This window comes from Sardina pilchardus, chromosome 6, assembly GCF_963854185.1.
Source record: "Sardina pilchardus chromosome 6, fSarPil1.1, whole genome shotgun sequence".
In the NCBI taxonomy this organism is placed as follows: domain Eukaryota; kingdom Metazoa; phylum Chordata; class Actinopteri; order Clupeiformes; family Clupeidae; genus Sardina; species Sardina pilchardus.
Window position 1 is genome coordinate 29,364,380 of NC_084999.1, and position 23,268 is coordinate 29,387,647.

Sequence of the window (23,268 nt, forward strand, 5' to 3'; positions counted from 1 at the left end):
TAAAAAAAATGCAATGTTAGAGTCATTTCAGGTTGCTGCGACCTTGACCTCTTCAATCAGAGGAGGTCATGATAGCTGTGCTCTTAAGAGTGTGCAGCATCTGGATTTCATAAGAGCAGTTTCAGAATAAGACAGACAAACGGAGAAAGAGAGAGAGAGAGAGAGAGAGAGAGAGAGAGAGAGAGAGAGAGAGAAAGAGAGATAAATAGGGAGAGGGAGCACTAAAACACTTGCTCTTACATATCAGAGACTGCCGAGCTCCACATCTGTGATTGTCCGGATCCTCCTCAACAACCTCCTGAGTGTCTGTCCGTCTCCCTGGTTTGCTCCTGGCTTGGCAAGCATGTCACTGATTGCCTTTTCATCGCTAAGTCTCTCTATCCCAACCACCATTACCGTTACCTCAGGGCCAGGGACAAGGTCGAGAGTGCGTGCCACAGGCTAATAAAGAGCAGGAAAGTTTTCTAATGAGTTTTGGCTGAGCTATCGGCCTAAAAGAGATTATGTATTGTTTACACAGAACTGCCCTCATATAAACCAATCTTGCATGACATGGAGTCATACTTAGCGTGTTTTCCCTGTGCTGCGGATACACTTTTCTCAATCATTTTTCCACTGATGATCAACACTTGCAACATGTGCTTTTTCCCCTCCCTCCTTCTCTCCCAGCAAAATGTTTAAACAAGAAGCAAGCTATAGTGGAATGTGTTAGACTTGTGCCCCCCACATAACATTCCCTTGGCTCATTCATGACATTAGCAATGATTATGGCAAGTACTGTTTGACTCACATGGTCTTAGCCTATTGTGAAACCAGTCATTTATTATCTGCCTGGCCTTTTCCTAACATTAATATTATTTGGATCTTGGAAGATAATGTCTGACGGCTTGAGATTTGTTTTTGGAGAATAATCAAACGATGACCATGTGTGGGCATAGACATTTCAGCGGAATTCTAGATACTGACTCTCAACCCTTGGAGTTCCTTACAAATCATCTGTTCTATTTCTGACTTTGCCTTCAAGGCTGGAGGGTTTTCTTCCTCGATATTTAATATATCACACCCAAAGTTCTTTATCAGGAATCTGGGACTGTGTTGCTCCTGATGTGGACACACAAGCTTTGTCTAACATTCAGTTCTTGCTCAAGTCTTGGACTTGACACATTCTGACAGCTATGAGAAATTACTGGCATATCTTAATATTAAGATTTTTTTTAGTATTTTTTTCACTCTGACCTTAAAAAAACAACATTGTATTATTTAGACAGTGACACAATGTGGCTCATACAACATGTTATCTTCAAGATGAATACAGCACGAATTTCAATGGAACATATCCTTCCTACCTGGATGTACACAACCTCATCAAATCAGGAAGAAAAGCACCATAAAAACTGTACTGAACATGTGACTTCACATCTGTCATATATATTTGAATTTGTGAGGATACATATCCTCTAAACACCCACTTCTCTATGTGCTCTGAATGATCTGATATTTAAAAGACCTGGAAGATTCATTGGAGACACATAAGACAGTGGCGAGTAAGAAGAGCGGGATTAAGATGACGGAAAGTAATCTATATGTGGCTGAAGTAAGTCCTCGGCGCTATAGACTCCTGTCCTGAATGGGCAGCATTTGAAGTTTACATGAATCTCCTCACGGCGTCCATATCTTCTCAATCCAACAGGGGGCCATGCGCGGCAGCTCCTGAAGATTCCTCTGTACTGAGCATTGATCCTCTTAAATGGCAAACGCCGAGCAGGAGGTTCACAAGATCTCCTGGCTTCCCGCTTGGGTCCTAGGCCAGGGTCCAAACCACAGTATGCAGAAATATGCAGGAGGTATTTCTGTCTCTGATGTTGCATTTCAGAGGCCAACCGTAGCAGATCTGAAACTAATAAAACCTACTCATTTTATAAGGACTGCTGCATGTTATACTGCTGTGCGGCTCTGATTTGGTGGGGAGTTTGGAGGATAATTTACTATTTTTGTGCACCTAAACTTTTACTGTCATTTATGGATCGCAGCTGTTTCTGATGATAGGATCGAAACAGCTGTCGACTCTGCATCATGCTGGTCTTTCTGTGTGTGGTCTGCCTTTTGTTTTGTCTGATGCTCTGTGTTGTTGCTTCCTGTCAGTACATAGCCTTAATTGAGGAGACGTCTGATACATAAATGATAAGGTTCTCACATTGTTAAACTTGAGCATATGCAATTGGCCTCTCATTTATGCACAGCACATGCGTGTGGATAAATGGACATTTCTGGCATTGTCTCTTCATCCATTTGTTGTGCAATGGTGAATTTGTTGTTGTTGTTGTTGTTGTTGTTGTTAATGTTGTTGTTGTTGTTGTTGTTGATGTCTGACAGCTGCAGTAATTATACATGACGTCAACTGCTTTGTACTCATCTAGGCTATAAAATACGCTAGTGACCTATGACTCTTTGAGTTGTCATGCGGCATCCTGTGATAAAAAAATCAGTGACATCCCAGTTTGGGATAAGTACTTTGGGATCGTACTGTAATTGGAGCATTATTCCTCTTTTAATCATTTGAATGGAAACAAAATATTTGTCTTTTCTCTACGTTCCTGTCTTTTACCTACTTACCACAGTGCTTAGTGTCAAGTCAGTGCCAAGTGTCGCCACTGATGAGCTTTGCAGTCATGAAAGCCGTTTCCTCAGATGGACACATTCCCTGAGATCAATTTTCTTCTCCAGGCACCTCTCAATATTGCAGCTTTTTTGCAATCGTTTAAATCCCAATATAGAAATGACAATGCTCCATAATGACGAAAGGAAAGGTTTATGTAGCTTTTTGTATCATTTATTCCAAATAAAACACTGAAATATCTCATATAACTAATCTATTATTGATACTTTGTCATAAATGTGAAATACTATCAATGAAGTGAAATCCAGGTGATGGTAAAAATGGTTGATGTGTGAACAGAGGACATGCTGCATAGCCCGACCATAAAGGTCAAAGGCTCTAAGTGGACAGAAGTAAATCTGTAAGGTTTGGTCAAAGCCAACCAATAGCACCGCTGAGCAATCCATTTGAACACATCAGATGAGGCTGCAGTGTAAAAAGATAGCCATTTTGTTCCAGGCACTGATGGGCTGTTCCCTAGGAGTGCCTTTACTAATATTAATATTAAAGTTTCTATTCTATTCTATTCTATTCTATACATTATTCTGCTCTGAAACGCTATACTAGATATCTAATACAATGTTACATTAATCATGGTATGTGACTAAGCCTTTTTAACATTATGATTTGTTTAACAAAGCATTTTGCGCACTTAGATTGCATATAACAAGACAACTTTATTTTTGTTGAGATCAGTGTCATCCCATCCATTTCTACAGAATCTGCATGTCAAATGTCCAAACACTCATCATGTGATGCATATTCAATTTAATAATCTAAATTTGTGGAATGGAATACATTTGTAAGTTCAGACCTAGGTGATGGAAAAAAATGTATTGCTTACATCTTGAAATGTTAAATGTTTCAGCAGACATTCTGGCTCTTTCTGCGGTGTGACTTGTGGGAGCAGAGGTCAGCTCTATTTTGTTTGGATATAATCGTTTTCAGATGGAAAACTGCTGTCTAGTAGACCATTTTCACTCCTTTGCCCAACAGCAAAGCCTACACATGATATCAAGACTCAAAAAGAATGGGGCCTAATGCAGCATCATTCCCTTAAATCTGTCATATTTTCTTGCATTTTTCTGGTAAGATAAAACATGAAAAAAAGCCAACTCTAAATGCAACAAACATATAACCACCCAAATCTGTTCCTACCATGATGCGCTTAATGATACCTCCCACTTGATCATAAACATGGAGGCATGTACCTGATTGTTTATTATTAGCATACTTTAAGTAACACCCCCTACTGTAAATAGAGTATAGACAGTGTAGAGCTATGTGCAAATTCCCAAACGTCGGCATTTGGAGCACAGGGATGACTTAACTGCATTTGTGCAAGTGTTTCTCCAAGATTTTACTTGGTCTACATATTTTCTGTACTAGCTTCTCTAGCTTCCCTGCTTTTAAATGTTTCCCTATACTTTGGACAATTTGTGAAAAAGATGTTTCTCTTATTTTGAAGTGTTTCTTGACCACTCCTGAAATGATCTCTTTCTTAAGAGAAAAATAAGAAAATGTTGGAGACTGGTGAAATAAATGGGTACTAACAGAATCAAAATGTGGATATGTGCTGAAGCCACCCAAGATGCTCCAAAGCCCTCCCCCTCCCCCCTAAAAAATATGCATGCAAATTCGCATCCATTATTCTGCTGAATTGCTCACAGATTACTTATCTCACATAAATCACACAGGTGTCATATGAAAGAGTGGAACTGGAGCTTTTACATGATATTAGTGGCTAGGTACCTTTGAATAGATATTTCTACCATATTTCAGGTGACATGAATGCAATGATCATGAGACAAAGTGTTTTTCCTTGACATAAGGCTCACATGTACAGTATGCGAGTACTTTCCCAGATATGGGTGGCCTATATTGTATTGAAAATGATAAAGCTTAGTATGGCTCTTACAATATTCAAAGAGCTTAAAAGTAAAATGACACTCGGCCTCAAAGGACTAATATAGGACTTACCTGGTTAAAAAGTGTCATAGCTTAATCTAGGGTACAATTGTTTTGGTTTGAATATTTATTGATGATTGTTTGATGATTGTTTGATTATAGAACTAGATGTACCGCAAAGCGATACACAATATGACCGCCGCTCAGTCCTGCACATTCTCTCCGCAAATATCAATCACGCTTGTGTTTCCATCGCCTACTCCATCCCTACTGCAACTTTTATGTATGTAAATGAGTGTGTGCATGTGTGCGCTTGCTTTTGTGTATGAGTGCTTCTCTGTCTAGTGTGAGTGTGTGTCTGCTTGTGTGTGTGTTTAATGTGTCTCTGAGTATATGTTCACTGTGTTCTCTGCCGTCACTGTCACTCCAATATCAGATAACACACACACACACACACACTCACATGCGCGCGTGTGCACACACACACACACACACACACAAACACACATACACAGGCACACACTCACACACACACACGCACACACACACACACACACACACAAACACACACACACAGGCACACCCAGAGAGAGAGAGAGAGAAAGAGAGAACACACACAGAATACACACAGATAACACAGACACAGAGAGAGAGAGAGAGAGAGAGAGAGAGAGAGAGAAAGAAAGAGAACACACACAGAACATGCATACACACATATACACACATGCAAACACACAGATGGGCACACAGAAACGCACCCACACACTATAGTACATCACACACACACTCACTTCTCAGCTCCGGTGGTCTCACAAAATGTACTCAAAGATGTGTGTGTGCATGTGTGTGTGTGTGTGTGTGTAGGTGTGTGTGTGTGTGTGTGTGTAAGGGTGTATGTGTGCATGCGTGTGGGCGTGTTTGTGCATGTGTTTGTATAATGTTTTATGTACATGTGTGTATGTAGTGGTGCGTGTGTGTGTAGGTATGCGTGTGTGTGTGTGTATTGTGTGTGTGTGTGTGTGTGTGTGTGTGTGTGTGTGTGTGTGTGTGTGTGTGTGTGTGTGTGTGTTCCTGCATGTTTGTTGCACCCAGAGCAACCATTCTCTTTTAAAACATATTTGGAAACTAGATGATTAAAGGTTTCTAATGGTGTCACTTATATGTTTCTAGGAGAAAAACTAGCAGAGATTGAGATGTTTGGAACAGTTTTTGAAATCCCCAGGGGGGGATTTAGACTCCAGATAATACCACCATCTACTGGCCGATGGGTATACAGTCCTGAATGTACACATAAATCCATTTATTTTATAGCCCCCCATGGATGAAATTCCACAAAACTTGGCATACTCCCAGAGGGTGTCAGGTTAATCATACACATGAAATTTGGTGCAGTTCATAACATCTCATCTGAAGATAGGGGCAATTAAAGCAATATTACATTGCATTTTCAATTTTTACGATGGGGGGGCAAATCACAAATGACTGGTTATAAGCTAAGTTGATGCAAGCTCTAGAGAACAACATACCATAAACATTTTGTCATCCTCGGTGCCACGGTTCAGGTAGTTATGTAGGAAAAACTGTCATTTTTGGGCTTCGGGCGGGGGCAGCGCGGGGGTGGAGTGACCCCCGGGGACGAAACGAAAATTTTCCATAGAACTCTACTGGGGCTACATGCCCACCAAGTTTCATGCGCTCCGGTGTTACGGTGTCCCGGGAATCGTTGACGAAAAATGACGGGAAAAAAGAATAAAAAAAAAAAAAAAAAAACTTTGACAACAACTATATGACCGCTTCGCTAGCTACGCTAGCGGCGGTCATAATGATCACATAACTTAACATTTGTAATAGCCTAGCTAGTGGGTAAATATTAGGCTACCCTAGTTCAACTTAAAAAGAGCGAGTCAAATCAGTGTTCTGTAATCAGGTTTCACGTCACTTACATGGAACTGAGATCATCTCACCGTTTAACTCTCTTTCTCTGTTAAGGCCTATTCGGACGGGATTAGTTTTATGGGGGGACGTACAGTAATGCAGGTTTATCATATGACCTCTGTAATATAAATGTCCAATTCGGACGGGACTAGACATCTCTGTCATTTTACTTGACATGGGAGGAGTAACTACGTTTACGTTCTGCCGTCACATCTTCGTCGCCGTGCACGTGATACTTTGCGTCAGGTACGTGCGGCATTTTCAGATTTGAAAGACTACATAAATTGGTGAAACTAGCAAACGTTAGCTTTATGTTATGCCATAAGTAGTTTGAAATGGCTAACAATATCAAGCTATTAGACAAACTAGCTAACGTCCTATTAGGAGCTGCACAGCATGTTATGTTTTCATTCAGACTATGGTGGAATTGTTTTCAAATCAGGATGTGACGAAATATTACAGACCTCTTTACAGAGGGTCGCGTTCGCACGGGATTAATATTACCTAAGGTAATTTCTCCGGACCGTTTTACGGAAGGTAAAAGTGTCTGTAAATGTCACCGACATACTCCGTTATGTTTACTGACATGGCGCGTCCGGACGGGACTACATTACCTGGTAATTATTACTTTACCTGATGTCACCCCATAAAACTAATCCCGTCCGAATAGGCCTTTAGATATGTCACCATTTAGCATACCATTTTCCAGTTTGTAACAATGCACCGTGAATTGGCTGAAAGTCGATACAGGTGTGAAAATTCAGAGATTCACTATAGGGTGGAATTCTCCCCTTCGCTTGTAAATAGTGCGTAAGCTTTTCAGTTGTGCACTTCTCTTTACGCATATTCTGCTGTCCCAGCTTCTGACACCCACAAGTTCGAAATCAAGGCGGCCTTATGAAAGAGGCGTAATTTATTTAAAAAAGAACCATACTGATCCACCGCCTTCTAAATTTAGGTTGATATGAAAACGTGGAACGTGGACTTTCTCATTGACCTTCTGAATGCCATTTAAAGAACACCAAGTCTTTGATTTTGAAAACATAAGCAAGGTGAACTGAATAAAGAACGGCCCACAGTAAAATGGTGTGCCATCACATTGCTATACGATTTTGTAGACTGACACCTGCAGCTTCAAATACAGTAGAGAGACTGCATAACAATGTCAATATCCATTACAAACCAATCAAGAGACAGTAGAATATAAACTATGCTGCTCAGCAGTAGAAGGCCTACAGACGTCTGTGCAAATGTATGGATGACTTCGGTGAAGTTGGAAAGAAACGGACAGATTTGAACGTATACTTTGGGATTATGACTTCACGTCAAGTTAAAACTGAAGATGCACAATCGGTAAACTCCAATCCTCAAAGTGGGTGATTATAACGGTTTCTAACTATTTAACAATGTAGCCTCATAGATAAGGTAACGTCGCAAAATATGCCACCGTGTGACACTGTAATGTGGAAAACATGAAGCCGTAGGCTATTATTAACCATCACATTTGATACTGTAATAATCATTCTTCCGCCAAGAAATATATTCCCTCCATATGAATGGTTGCCAAGCAACAACAAGACGCAGCCACTGCTAGCTTTGTGCTAGCGCATTACTATTGAACGAAATGCGGTCACGGTGTGTGTTTATCGTGCTATACAACAGCATCGAACGCGATTCAGCCAATCATAATCAAGGACCGGAACTACTGCCGACATGAGCAATATGCTGTTTCACCTTTTGTAGTGGGGCTCGACCTTACTGTAATACAGCCCTCCAGAGTGCGTAGCTGGAAAAGTTCTGGTTATGGCAGAATGCGCGCAAGAGTTGTATATAAGAAACGCCCAGATTTTGGGGTTGCTCCACCCAAAACGCGTAACTCCCTCTATCACGCGTAAATGACAGATTCAAGTGAAGGGCAGAATTCGTGTAGAGTGAAATGCGCATAGTTACACAGGTTTTTTTTTTTTTGGACTTACGCACCCTTACCCGAGTGGAAGAATTCCACCCTTAGTGCACATGTATGTTTAAAGGGGCCATATTATGTAAAACATTTTCTGTGTTTTTGTAGGCCTACTTCCATTTGGGTCTCTGATGCTTCTACAAACACTCCAGGTGTGAAACAAAACTGTGTGTTGGGTTTTATGGGTTAGTTGAGAGGTTGATGTCAGAAACTATGCGCTTCTGTGAGCTAGTCAGAAATATTCCTTATTGACCTTTCACACAACTTCTTTATTTTTGACCAGAAATACGCAATGTATTTGGCAATCTTCTTTGTCATCAGTAGACTATAATGCTTTAGTAAGGCAATTTATGCATGCATACGCTGTATGCGCGCACATTACCTACAACCCGGAGGCTAAGCCCCCCCTTGTCTTTCAATCCTAGTTACGTCCCTGATGTTTGTTTTTATTTAGAACTATTCTGGGAACAAATTCTTCATGAGCTCAGAGCACCAACGGCACTGAGTGAGTTAGAGCCTGTTAACATTAAGTAGCCTATTGGATCAGCGGGAGACGGAAGACATACATGTATCGAGTGACACAATATGGTAAGTGTAGGAAACTTGTATGGATAATGTGCCAGTCAGTCTTCCAATTTATTGAACATTATATTAATTCCAGATGATAAATGATAAATAAGCTGTGATTCTGTGTGACTGATGTATTCAAATATTACCTATCAGAGAAGAATACATTATCTAAATCAGTGCCTCAGCATAAAGTTTATTCTACCACTGCAGTTTTTGTTGACCCTCCCAGGAGTGATAGGCCATTTAAGCCAGATATTTTTCACTGTTAAACTAGGGCCTAAATGGTAAAATATGGAATCAGAATGAGCAACGTGTAGAGACAGGGAGGAGAGGAGAGAAGAGAAGAGAAGAGAAGAGGCTTCCAGTTGTTTTTCCTCAAATGTCCTCAAAATATTTTGATTATAAAAGATTTGGGGAGGGGGACAGTGAGCGATACCAATCTTTGGGAAAAGAGTTCAGGGGGGCCTCAAACCGAATTTACAAGGCAATTCCAACTCACCGAGGGGTGCTTTGAAACCGGGCCGAGTCATAAAAGATTAATCTTCTTTTAATGCAGTTTTGTTTAGCAACTGTGAAGTTGATTTCCTGGCTGTAGTGGTCTATCTGCACTCTATGATGGCTCTTACAGAAGTGCAGTGAACTGAAGTGTGTGTGTGTGTCTTTTTTTTTGTGTAACTCTCGGCCCCTTTCTTCTTCTCCTTTTTAAAAAAGACCATACTGGGTCTTTTCAGCTTTGTGGAAATTAATAAGTTATTATTACCATAAGCCACCCCCCGGGTTTGGTTTAATCCAGCTCTGTTTGAAGAGGAGGGTTCTCATCATGTCGTATGGGTGGGGGTGTGGGTGGAAGAACAGCAGCAGCACTTCTCATAAAAGAATGCAATTATTTTCTTTCAACATGGCTCATGGTATTTTGCTGAAATTCACAACTGGCAAAGGAAGAAAATAACACCAAGCCCAATGGGTCGAACGTACAGTACAGGACATAAACTCTCATAGGAACCATACATTGCCTTAGAAAGGTGCTGATTGCTGAGTGACTTAACACTACTTAAGAAATTAGGAATGATGAAAGCAGTTCGCAAACTCCTCAGAGCAGACAACATGTTGTTATTTGAAGTGAAACCCACAATGCTATTCACATCAGTGACTAATGAAAACATGACAAATTGCAGAAAACTTGAGAGGTATTCAGACCACAACAAACATAGTTGTATGAAATCAATTTCATTTTATGGTTCTTTGAAAAATGATCCCAAATTAATGTCATTTCAAATTAAATTTGATGTCACTTTACATTTCTGGCCTAAGATCCAGCTGGGATGGCATGACAGAGTAACTAAAGAATTAATTAACTTCAGGCCTCATTTGCCTTTTTCTGGTACATGTTATTTGTTATATTAAATACGTCTTGAATCCAGTTTAAAATGCTCTGTAACTGCATATCATGTCTGTTTGTATAAAGTGATAAACAATTTATATGGATGATATAGTTTTCTCACTACTTTAATGTCACCACTGCGGCAATGATAAGGTATGAAAAATCTTGATGCTGCTTTGCCTGACTTTTCGACAGTTTCTTCTTGTCCTTCATAACCCCCCCATTCATTCTATACTGCACCTCACCCTATTGGTCCACTATTGACCAGACCTTACACTATAACTTGACCCAGTGAGACGTGTGAGTGGCAATCTTCCTCACTACATACAGTATCAATCAGACTTGCCGTATGACTGTCAGAGCCATTTTGCGGACCTGCCTCCACCCTGCCAGCAGGCTACTGTATGTGGTCATGAAGCATGACTAGTGTGCATCCCCTATAAGCTTTACACATTGAAGCCATTAACTACTAGCCTAGAGACCATAACTCTCTGACTTCGCAGAGAGTCTTGCCTAGATCCATTGGCAAACATGTATTTCCTGGTTGGTGGACGCTTGTCTGAAGTTTGAAATCACTTGAGTTCAATCGTTAGGTAATGACGTATGTTAACCATGGGGGACACAACGATAACAATAGGCTTGCAACGTAAATGCAATCGCTCTCAGGAATGCCCTCTGTTTGCTGGTTGGGCAGAGGTGCTCTTGCCGGAGTACATGAGGCGGATCAAGCTATTCCAGACTGAGTTCCGTAGGGAAAATAAATTGAGCAGAAGTACGTAGACAGGCGGAGTCAAGCTAGTTATATATCATCATCTATCTATTTTCTGATTTGTACTCAAGGACCTCAGGCCCTATTATCCTGCGATCTTGTGACGATCGCTGTCACCTATCGCCTAGTGATCTTGTGATTATCTCTGTCATCTATCACCCAGTGATCTTGTGATTATCTCTGCCGTCTATCACCCAGTGATCATGTGATTATCTCTGTAATCTATCACCCAGTGATCTTGTGATGATCTCTGTCATCTACCACCTAGTGATCTTGTGATTATCTCTGTAATCTATCACCCAGTGATCTTGTGATGGTCTCTGTCATCTATCACCCAGTGATTTTGTGATGATCTCTGTAATCTATCACCCATTGATGGTCTCTGTAATCTATCACCCAGTGATTTTGTGATAATCTCTGTCATCTATCACCCAGTGATCATGTGATGGTCTCTGTTATCTGTCACCCAGTGATCTTGTGATGGTCTCTGTCATCTATCACCCAGTGATGATGGTCTCTGTCATCTATCACCCACTGATCTTGTGATGGTCTCTGTAATCTATCACCCAGTGATCTTGTGATGATCTCTGTCGTCTAGCACTGTGTGGTCTTGTGATGGCCTCTGTCGTCATGGATCTATCTCTGTTTGTTGTGTCCTAGGCGCCACAGAGTGCAAACGATTAGGATCGAAGGGCTCCAGTTACCAGGGCGATTATGATGTGGTTAGCATAATTCATTACGCCCAAGACAAACGAGCTGCCTAAAGACTGAACTGACTTCCACACATTCATGTTCAGTCGTAAATTTGATGGTGTGGTAATCTGTGCTTGTCCTCATACTGCTGAATTTATGTCCTTCCATCGGGCCAGGAGCGGTGCTGGAGGATGCTGTGTTCGGGACTATTTTGATTTAGAGAATTATCCGAGACAGGCATAAATGATGACAATGTTTTTGAATAGTTAAACCGCTCTTACAACACTGGTGGGTGCACCATCTGCTGTTGCACCCACTTGGGAGGACTTGATAGAATAATCAAACCAAGGATGCAGGGTGAGGAGACGTTTTTATTATAGGAGCTGACAATTGCTACTTCAACAGAGAACAGGGCGGTTAGAGGCTGTTCTCATTTCGTTCTAACGGCATTACAACCAAGCTGTGCTATTTTGACACTTTAAGGAGGCTGGTAAAATTTTACATTTGGAAAATCAGACATCAGGTTCCAAGTCATAATAAGGGACCTGAGCTGAACATTTCTTTAAGAAAAACTGAAGAAGAACCACAGGAGGCAAGATCCTGTGATTTTTATGTTCTTTAATATGTTCCTTTGGTTCTAGAGGGATTTCCTGAAATCTCTGCCACTGCAGCCTACAGTATGGGCTTAATATGAATTTGGGCAAGTATATTGTTCAATTTGAGTTTAAGGTAAGTGAATAAGTGTATAATCATTTATTGAAAATAAATAAGATATTTAAGGGTTTCAACGTTTGATGAAACAATGATTATCATTATGCTCATATCATGATAGCGCTTCGACAATAAGGAGCTGCCTCTGATAGAGAGATACACGATGAGCAGTCAGGAGACTGACTGAAAGAAAGAAAAAAGAAAGATAGACAGAAAAAAAGAGAGAAGGAAAAAGAAAGAATTAAAGAAAGAAAGAAAGGGATAGAGACGGAGCAAATGAAAGCGAGTGTGAGCGAAAGAATGACATTAAATGGAAGAAGGATGCAGCCTCCCTAGACTATCCTGAAATGCTGTTAATGACCATGTTTTCCTGTGACCCTATTCCTGTTCGAAATGAGAGTGCCACACATCACTTTGCCTGCCAATAGCCAACCCATGAGAGCCCTAAAACCCAGTCAGACAGTCTTTTTAGTGGCAGATACAACATGCTTATGCATGCAAATATTATAAAATAGACTTTATTAAGGTCATATTTTTTCTCAAAGTCCATCAGCCAACAGTAGTTAAGGTGGTCGTAATGCCTCCGCAGTAGACTGCTACACGGCCAGTATAACGAGAGTCCTGGGGATTAATGATGTTTAATGATAGCTTTATGACTCCAACATTGGACTGTTCAGAACAGCGGGATGGGAACATCAGAGTAAAATATATGGATGTTCTTCAAATCCATCATGCAAAAGAGAACATAATATTAAGCACACTGCCAAAATCAGAGGGGAAAAAACCCAAAGGGAACGGAATGATGTAAAATGCAGGCTCTTTTGGTTTCCATTGAATCACTAATACATAAGGGAAACTGCGGTAAGCATCGTAAAGACTCGATAAGGATGAGGATATGGCCCGTCTCTCTGTAGGAAGCAGATGTTTTTTTTGTGTGTGTAATAATTTCATTACATGCATTTATGATAAAATGATATGTATGTACCGTACTGCATGTGAGATGTCCGTCTTAACGTACCTGATGTGGATCCCACTATGGTTCTCAAATAAAATTGTGTCGTAAAATCATAAAAAATGGTGATTCTGCTACACAGAGCCAATAACTCAGATGAGCTTATGTTGTGGCCACAAAAGTAAACATGTGATGGTGGCCAGAATAAGGAAGATACTAAGGCATTTCACATGGCTTTGGCCTTTTCCATGACTTCCACTATGAGGAAAAGGGGATGGGCAGAGGTCAAAGGGCACGGGCTCCTGGATGAGGAATTTAGTATAAGGTGACCAGATGTCCCTGGTTTCAGGGGACAGTCCCCGTTTTTTTTTTGCCTGTCCCCGGGAAAATACAGAAAAACCTATGTCCCCGTTTTTTGAAAATAACATTTTTGGGATTATTTTCCTGGTTTGGGTTTCGGACAGCTGGTCCCCTTAATTTAGTAGTCTGCCTATCACCATACTAAGCTCAATCTTTTATAATTGAACATTAGTCTGGGGAGTCTGCGCTTTATTTCTACTGCACAAGAGCCGTGATCAACGGACATACTGTAGTTCAAATGACTCCGTACGCTTGATCCTGGTGCCTGGTGGATAACCCAGCTTGTGATTAGACCCGACAAACGTGGACAAGAAACAGGAGAGATAGATGTTGTGCAGGTTTCCAGCCTGAACTGCAGAGCGAAAATCCTAATCACCGACAGATCAGGCTGGAGTTACCCAGCCTAGAATACAGTGGTACCTGCACTTACACCAGCCTGGTGCTGGGGTACACCGTGTGAGGATACAGCGGCCAGAACGATGCTTCGATAGTGAAATCAGGGGGAAATTGACATCCGTGAGAGGAGTTTCAACACGCAGAAGTTGCGCTCCAGTGGGGATATCATTGGACAGGTACTGAGAGGAAGAGCAGGGTTTAGATCCAGTGAGACTGCTTGGGTGGTTTGGTTAATAAAAGGGATAGATGATTAATGTTGCCAGATCTTTGGGTGGGTGTTTGTGTGTGTGTACGTGCGAGCGTGTGCGTGTGTGCATGCGTGCGTGTGTGTGAGTGCATGCGTGCGCTGAGGCAAGTCTAACTACAGTGGGTTGTCAGCCCTATAATGACAATAGAATACTGAGAATATAGCGATCCTTTAAAAAAAAAAAAAAGCAAAATCTGTGTGCAACATTTTCACTGTCAAAAAAAAACGCTTGTGGGAGCGCAACATGTCACATGTGACAAGAGAGACATATTGTGCCAATAGCCTCCCCCGAAACTATTGGCTATGAGTCCAAGTTATGGCAACCTTTTACTCAAATCAGACAGAAAAAAAAAACATGAAAGTGAGGGTTTTAGAGTATAATCAGTCTGTGACATGCTTACTGCCATTGGTAAACAAGTTGATGATTGTTGTCATGTTGTGCTGAGCATCTTCTTTTTCTGTTCCCTTTAATGCGCTTGTAATATTTCCTTGTCCTAACTCTGGCTCAAGGAGAGAAATTAGAGGCGAATAAGACATACATGTGTTCCTGATGAAAAGAGCAATCATTTGGTGCAGAGCTGCCAGAGAGAAGAACACCATTTTGTCTGGTTTTCCTCGTCTGTCTCCTTGGCCCGGCATGACATCTTTGCTGGATAACCATAGAGCACACAAATTATATTATTGTGGTGAGCAAACAACAAAAAAGTACAACACACACACATACATATATGGACACACACACTCAGAGAGAGAGAGAGAGAGAGAGAATTACACAGATTGTGAAACACAAAAATTGATACCTTGAAGCGATGTAGGGTATGTAGCACCGCATTATGTAATAACACCGCATTATGTAATAATGTAATAAATGTGCACGCCATTATGTAATAATTGCCGCATTTTGTAATAATCTGCCGCATTATGTAATAAACTTCTTGAACGCAATATGTAATACATTTTGCTGCATTATGTAATGAGCTATTACATATTGCGGTTGTTACTACATAATGCGGGTGTTGCGTTTTTTTTTTTTTTTGCCAAATGTAACAATTGGTGCATTATGTAATAACCAACCGAAATTGACATTTTCATTGATTAAAAACAGCTTGATAATGTGTATTTTACTAAGTAAGGGGACAGTATGTCAACTATTGCTCAGCTTACATTGTAACAATTCACCTTTTAACTTTGGTTGTGCTCATTTAAACGCACAAGGGGTTCTTTTCAATTAATATGCAGTCATATTAGTCATGAGATCAAGTTTGGAGGTAAGTGCTTCTGATAGTTAACCAATTTATAAAATTGTCAAGTAAATCTCTGTCTTTGCTCAAGCAGCAGCAAAGATAAGACATACAGCACCAAATAATTAAACATGGGCTGTGCACAAGATGGGTGTGCCATGCATTCTGTTTTCTGTTAACAGATATTATTATATTATTAGCTAAGTTAGCTGGTGTTGAAATAGCCAACCATAAGCTAAGCTAACACATATTAACATAAAAGGTTTTCTTTTCAAGTTCATGGAGGACACAGTATCTCTGTGTCTAAATCCTGCTTAGTTTGTAGTACAACAAAACAAAACAAAATTAATAATAATAAATATAGCTGCAAGCGGCGATGGCGGGCCCGGTCATTTTGGAATCTAACAAAGCAATACGTAATTGTTGGTGGGCATGTGCATGAGCAACACACATGCCCACCAAATTTGGTTAATTTTAATTAATGTGTCAACCACAACAGAAAACAGGCTAGGTGGCGCTATAGAGTCCCTAAGCCACACCCTAGGCCAAAGCTCTCTGACTAGCTGCAGCAATAACACCCAAGCCTACCTAATTGTCGTGAATGTGTGTGTCAACCATAATAGACAATATGCTAGGTGGCGCTATAGTCACTAAGCCACACCCTAGGCCAGAGCTCTGTTTCTGACTGGCGGCAGTAATAACACACAAGCTCACCAAATTTGATTCATTTTTGTGAATGTATACGTCAACCACAACAGGTAACACACTAGGTGGCGCTATAGAGTCCCTAAGCCACACCCTCGGCCTGAGCTCTGTCTCTGAATAGCTATAGCAAAATACATGCCCACCAAATTTGGTTCATTTTCGTGAATGTACGTGTCAACCACAACAGACAATGCGCTAGGTGGCGCTATAGAGTCCCTAAGTCACACCCTAGGCCAGAGCCAAGGGGGCAGGCATATTCCCGGAAGTAGAGACACGAATTGAGCTGGTGATCAACACTCTGGTAACTCCCATGGACGGCCATAGATTGCAGATTTTTTTGCGATCCCATAACTTCATGTAACCTGTGTCGCCCTTATAGCTCCTGTGTATTCTATATAGGGTATCGAAGGCAAAACTAATTTACGTCTTCCCCGTATAACGTTGGTTTCCCGCAAAGAAGTATAGTTAGCATGTCGGTTGGAGGGAAGCTAACGTTCGACAGGAGATTCCCCGTAATGTTTGGATAAGAAGCTCAGTCCAGCCTGTACGAAAACCATGACGGAAAGTCATTTGCAAGATCAGTGAAAAAGCGTGTAGCCTACGGTAGCCTACTGTTTGGTAGGGTAAAGCATTACCTAGAGGCAAGTAAACATAATAATAATATTAAAAACGAACGTTAATAATGGATTGACAGTTGTTCCCATCTATCAGACGAGTTACAGCAATGTACAGGATGGCTAAAGTCACAAAATGAGTATGCAAAACGAGTCTGCGCAGTACGATGGAAAGTAAATTTTTGTTTCAGACCCCTCCCATTGAGAACAATGGAGTCTGTTTGTCCATTTCTTTTAGGTCTATGGCCAGAGCTCTGTCTCTGACTAGCAATAGCAATAACACACAAGCCCACCAAATTTGATTCATTTTCGTGAGTGTATGTGTCAACCACAACAGACAACAAGCAAGGTGGCGCTATAGAGCTAGAGCTCTGTCTCTGACTGGCGATAGCAATAATACACAAGCCCACCAAATTTGGTTAATTTTCGTGAATGTATGTGTCAACCACAACAGACAACACACTGGGTGGCGCTATAGAGTCCCTAAGCCACACCCTAGGCTAGAGCTCTGTCTCTGACTAGCGATAGCAATAACACATGTGCCCACCAAAGTTGGTTAATTTTCGTAAATGTATGTGTCAACCACAACAGACAACGCACTAGGTGGCGCTATAGAGTCCCTAAGCGACACCCTAGGCCAAAGCTCTGTCTCTGATTAGCGATAGCAATAACACATGTAGCTGCCAAGCATCCAATTACATCCAATTTAAAACCTTTTTACTGCCTATAACACCAACTTCCTGTTTCTTAATAAGACGCCATAATTCAAACCTTCGCCATTTCGATATACTTCGAAAATTAAAAAATCTGGTCGCAATTCATCTTGAGCAACCTCAAGATCATTTTAGTGCTCATATCATGATTTTGATAAACCGTCTAGGAGATTTTTTTTAAAATATGTGATGTGCAGAAATCATAATCATAATCATAACTCAAATTCTTCTAAGATTCACTATAAAGTTTAAATGTTAAATTGTTTAGATTAATAAAACACACATGTCCACCAAATCTGGGCCATTTCCGTGAATGTATGTGTCAACCACAACAGACAAGGCGTTAGGTGGCGCTATAGAGTCCCTGAGCCACATCCTAGGCCAGAGCTCTGTCACTTAGTAGTGTTACCAATTCCACACATAGCTGCCAAATTTCAAGAGTTTTAGAGCATGCCAAGTTGGTGAAAAAAGGCAAAACGTGGCCCGGAAGAAACGTAATCTGGGCAAAAACAATAGGGCCTCTTCAGCATCTCGGTGCTCGGGCCCTAATAACTTACGTTTAAACATTGCCTTTCCACTAGCAAGCCTAGCCTAGCCAGTATTGAGTCCCAATCAGTACCTTGCAGGAGGAGCAATATCAAGTAGTGGCTTTAGGCTAAGTGCCTGAACAGCATAAATCAAATGGAATTCTGATAGGCAGTTCCCTCCATATACTGATAGTTTGGCTATATGTGTGTGAAATGTGAGTCATGGCCTGTTTTACTGTAGGTAAAGAACATTGTTAAAATTCACTTTATTGTTCTGCAGTTCCATTGTGTGATCAGTGTGTTAGGCTGTATGTTGCAGATGAATTGTTTTTCATTTAGTTGCTTAAATACTTAATTGCATCGTTAATCAATACTTATTTGTAAGCATTAATTTTGAGTAAAATACACATTATCAAGCTGTTTTTAATCAATAAAAATGTCAATTTCGGTTGGTTATTACATAATGCACCAATTGTTACATTTGGCAAAAAAAACAAAACGCAACACCCGCATTATGTAGTAACAACCGCAATATGTAATAACTTAATACATAATGCAGCAAAATGTATTACATATTGCGTTCAAGAAGTTTATTACATAATGCGGTAGATTATTACAGAATGCGGCAATTATTACATAATGGCGTGCACATTTATTACATTATTACATAATGCGGTGTTATTACATAATGCGGTGCTACAGGGTATTTGAAAGATTTGGATTGCATAACCAGATCATATGGAATTTCAATGTGCATTGACATGCGGTTGCATTGCATTAGTCTCAAAAACACAACAAACCAGTAGTTGTACATGTGCATGTACTTCAACGCATACCTAACGGTATACAGTATATATATATATATATATATATATATATACAGTATATGTATATTACTGCTGGCATGCCCTTTGTGTCCTCCTCAACCATGTCGCTTGACATATAGCACATATGAATTGTCCTGCGCATCACACAGAGTATGGCTTCTGGCGTCCGGTCCATTCACATGTACACAAAATCTGTGGTGGGGGAAGGATATGTTTGTCTGGAAATACTTTTGGTTACAGAAAAGTACCAAAAAAACAATGTAAAAAAGCCATCGTCGGTTCATGTATTTGTTTTTCTGGCCATTTCCCACAGATACAACACAACACCACACATTGGAGCACAGACACGTGAGAAATGAGAGAGACTGCTCGGCATCACTTCTCTTGAACCTTGAACATTGCACATCAGAAGAGTGAGACTCTAATCACGGTCAATGTCAAGCCATTTAAGAGTGTCATGATCAGTAACTGTCATAACACCATGACAGCTTCATGGGATGTGACATGCAATTGAAAACCCCCTGATACCAATAGTGAAGAAATGCCATATTTCATTACATTACATTAAATAACATTACATTTGGCTGACGCTTCATATGATACGACCCTATCAGATAATTGGATATTGACTACTAGATGTATCTCCGCAAGAAAAGACAAGAGAAGAAAAGAAGAGTTCTTTTCCAAAACGCTATATCATTTTAAAGAATTTTCATAAATCATTTTTTTTAATTTTGTTTTTCAAGTCATTTCAAAGGAACATAATTGGGTTATGTTTAGTTGATTTATCTTCAATCAACACAAAACAACAGAATTTTATTGATATTACCTGAAATACACAATTAAATAACATGCTTTTGCAATGTTTTCAAAAATGGATTTAAAGCGTTTTGGAAAAGAGCTCTTCTGTGTACAGGAAAGTGTGACAAAAATTAAGAACATATCAGCAAATAGAAAAAACACAAAAGAGTCAATGGAATCCAATCAAGTAGTTTACTTTGGGAATTGAAGAAATTAAATTACTAAATAAATACCTAATAAATGTGTAATTACTATACATGATCCATATATAAACCATACTTTCTGTGATGGTGCCGTATAGCATTTTATTAGTTATGTGAACATCTCAGCTTACCTACACTATGCATTAGAGGCTTGTAACTCCTAATTAGTTGTTATGAGCACTAAAAGGATTGTTGAGGGAAACATAAACATGGAACGCCTGCATGGAGCCGCATATGGGTAAACATAAAGATTATGATGCTTTGTGAGACCTTGTGACAGTACTGCCGTCATCATAACTGGCTACACGAGATGGTCGTGTAGAGCGTGCCAAATTCCTGTGTGGCTGTGTTGCCCCACCGCTGTGTAGGCCGCCTGTCATAAACAGGGTACGAAGCAGACACCCTAATCCCCTTAGTGAACACAGTCATTGTTTGCCACGCTAGTATAGCCAGACCAACGCTGCAGCATGCGCAGAAATGTCATCTTTATTTTACACACACACACCACACTCCAAACATACCAGAGACGAAGAGAATGTGTGTGTGTGTGTGTGTGTGTGTGTGTGTGTGTGTGTGTGTGTGTGTGTGAGCCAGCAAGTCTTCAGTTGACTCCAGTCCACTGTGATTAAATGATCCCATTCAGTTGTGTGCACAGCAAATAAATTGAATTTAGTTCATTTAAGTAAAGTATAATTAAGTAAATTTAAGTAAATTAAGTAAATATGCATACCTAAAATAGCCAGGGCACATAGTGGGATTTCTGGGGAGTGACAAAGCTGCTAATTTTGCTTCCTTTGCACATCTGGCCTTTAGTGCGGAACATTTTTTTTCTCAGTGGTGTGTGTATGTGTGTGTGTGTGTGTGTGTGTGTGTGTGTGAGAGAGATGCTTGCTTGCAGTCACTGAAGACAGTGTGGTCAGAACACCCCTGCCCCCCCCCCCCTACACACACACACACACCTCCTCCATGCATGTGTCTAAGCAGATCCCTAACTTGCTATGCCACACACATTACATTTCCATATTTGAGAAGCCTGATTTATGATCATGCCAATAAAACTCAGCCCAGTGTCCTGAGACTGTTTAACAACGGATCAGGAAAATATTCTATTCATTCACTTTCTCCACGCACAAGGTGGTGTCTAGTGAGGTCCGACACAGCTTTATGGCTTCGGGTGGTGCATGGAGCTGGCTAGAGAAGAGAGAAACGTTCTCTCTGCTGGTCTGGGTTCCCCGGGTTTCATAAAAATGATCTACAGTATAAAATCAATTGTGCATCTCATCACGGATCCTGAGAAGAGTGATTCTGTAATGGAGTCTCACTAAAAGGTGCTCTCTCTCTCTCTCTCTCTCTCTATTTCTCACTCACTCACTCACTCACTCACTCTCTCTCTCTCTCTCTCTCTCTCTCTCTCTCTCTCACACACACACACACACACACACACACACACACATGCAGGTATCAGCTTGAGAGCTTTGGAAGAAAAGCACAAATATAAACAGCATAATCGGCAAAGGAAATCCCTTAATGATAGCCCCAGTTGAAAAAAATAGTTTGAATCATACAAGGCTAGTCTCTCAAACAGACAGACACTCTATCTTGATATTTGTGTTTTCAAAAAACTTCCATCTGGAATCAAAGAGGACCCTCTCACGCTCTCTGATCCAGGCCTTTTATTGTTATGTGATTAATGGCAGCAATACGAATAGCTACATGAAGCCTACATCACGTCATCCATTTATAATACAGTATAATAGCAGCACTCAGATGATACCACCATTTATTGTCAGCCAGGTGGATCACAAGTCAGCCTCAAAAAATCTATCGGCCATGTTTTGCTCATGGTCTACTCGTCACATATGGTGATGTCTTCCTCTCTACGGGTGTCTTCCTCTCCACTGGGTTACTCTGTAAGACTCCTGGATTGTGTCTCCTCGATTGTGTGAGGACCACAGCAGTGCCTTTGCCAGATGTTTAGGTGCAACGAATCTTTGGGCCAGTCTATGGGGGGAAATCAAATCTTGGAAAAAGTAAAAAAAAAACTTTTCCAGTTGACATACTCTCTGATAACTGATAAACGATATAAACTATATTAACAGGAATACAACACTCTACGTCTACTCGCGAAATTTTAAGGGCAAATTTGGCATGCTACAGTATTTGAATAGAACACATGCAGAAGAAGACTCCTGGTAAATGTGAGGTATACATAGCAACTGTGTGCTATGATAAAATAAAAGGGAGTTGCCTGGGAGCTTCCACGTTAAGTACTATTAGGCTGACTGACATTTAGCCTGGTTATAAAAGCTACCATATTATCTCACAACCGTGGGAGAGGGGGAAAGGTACGGGTGGAGATATTGTTGTTTATCTTTTATAATTGTGTATTGTTTTTTATTATGTTGTTTATTTCGATGGTACCTGATGACGACTGGTAAACGTTATGAGTTTTACAATCATGTGTTTTATAGCATTTCTTTTTCATTTCCTTTTTAAAAAGAAAAAAAAAACAACTCCTCTTATATCTTCCAGACAGGCTTTCCCTGTCTGAGCCAAACACTATGACGATGGGAAGAGGTTTAAGATGCCCTAAACCCATGTTTTCTTTTTTTCTCTGTAAAAAAAAATTGTAATTACAAAAAAAAATGAAATCTGATTTACTGATCGATTGCACATTATTTGTCTGTACTTCACAGCTTGAGCTTTCACATCAGATTCTGCCCAGGAACACAACAATAAGCCTGTCATTTGAATAGATGTATGGGGATCTGAGGAATGTTATGGAGACGTTCTCTTTGAAAACCTTCCCACAGTTTCAAGCTCAGGATTGATCGCGCGGAAACAATGTGCCCAGAACACCAGCCATGCCAACATGTGTTTGCCACATTGCTCCTGAGATGACCAAGGTGGGGGTATCAGATTGAGGTATCATGCTGCATGCACCAGGTGATCCTGTCACTAAAAGGTGGGGTGTGACATGACAGCTTGGCGGATGGTCCACATGTTGTTCACTGCTCTACTCCAATCCCCCCCCCCCCCACACACACACACCTTAAGGAAACACCTGCGCACACATACAGTAGCAGGCATGTACAGTAC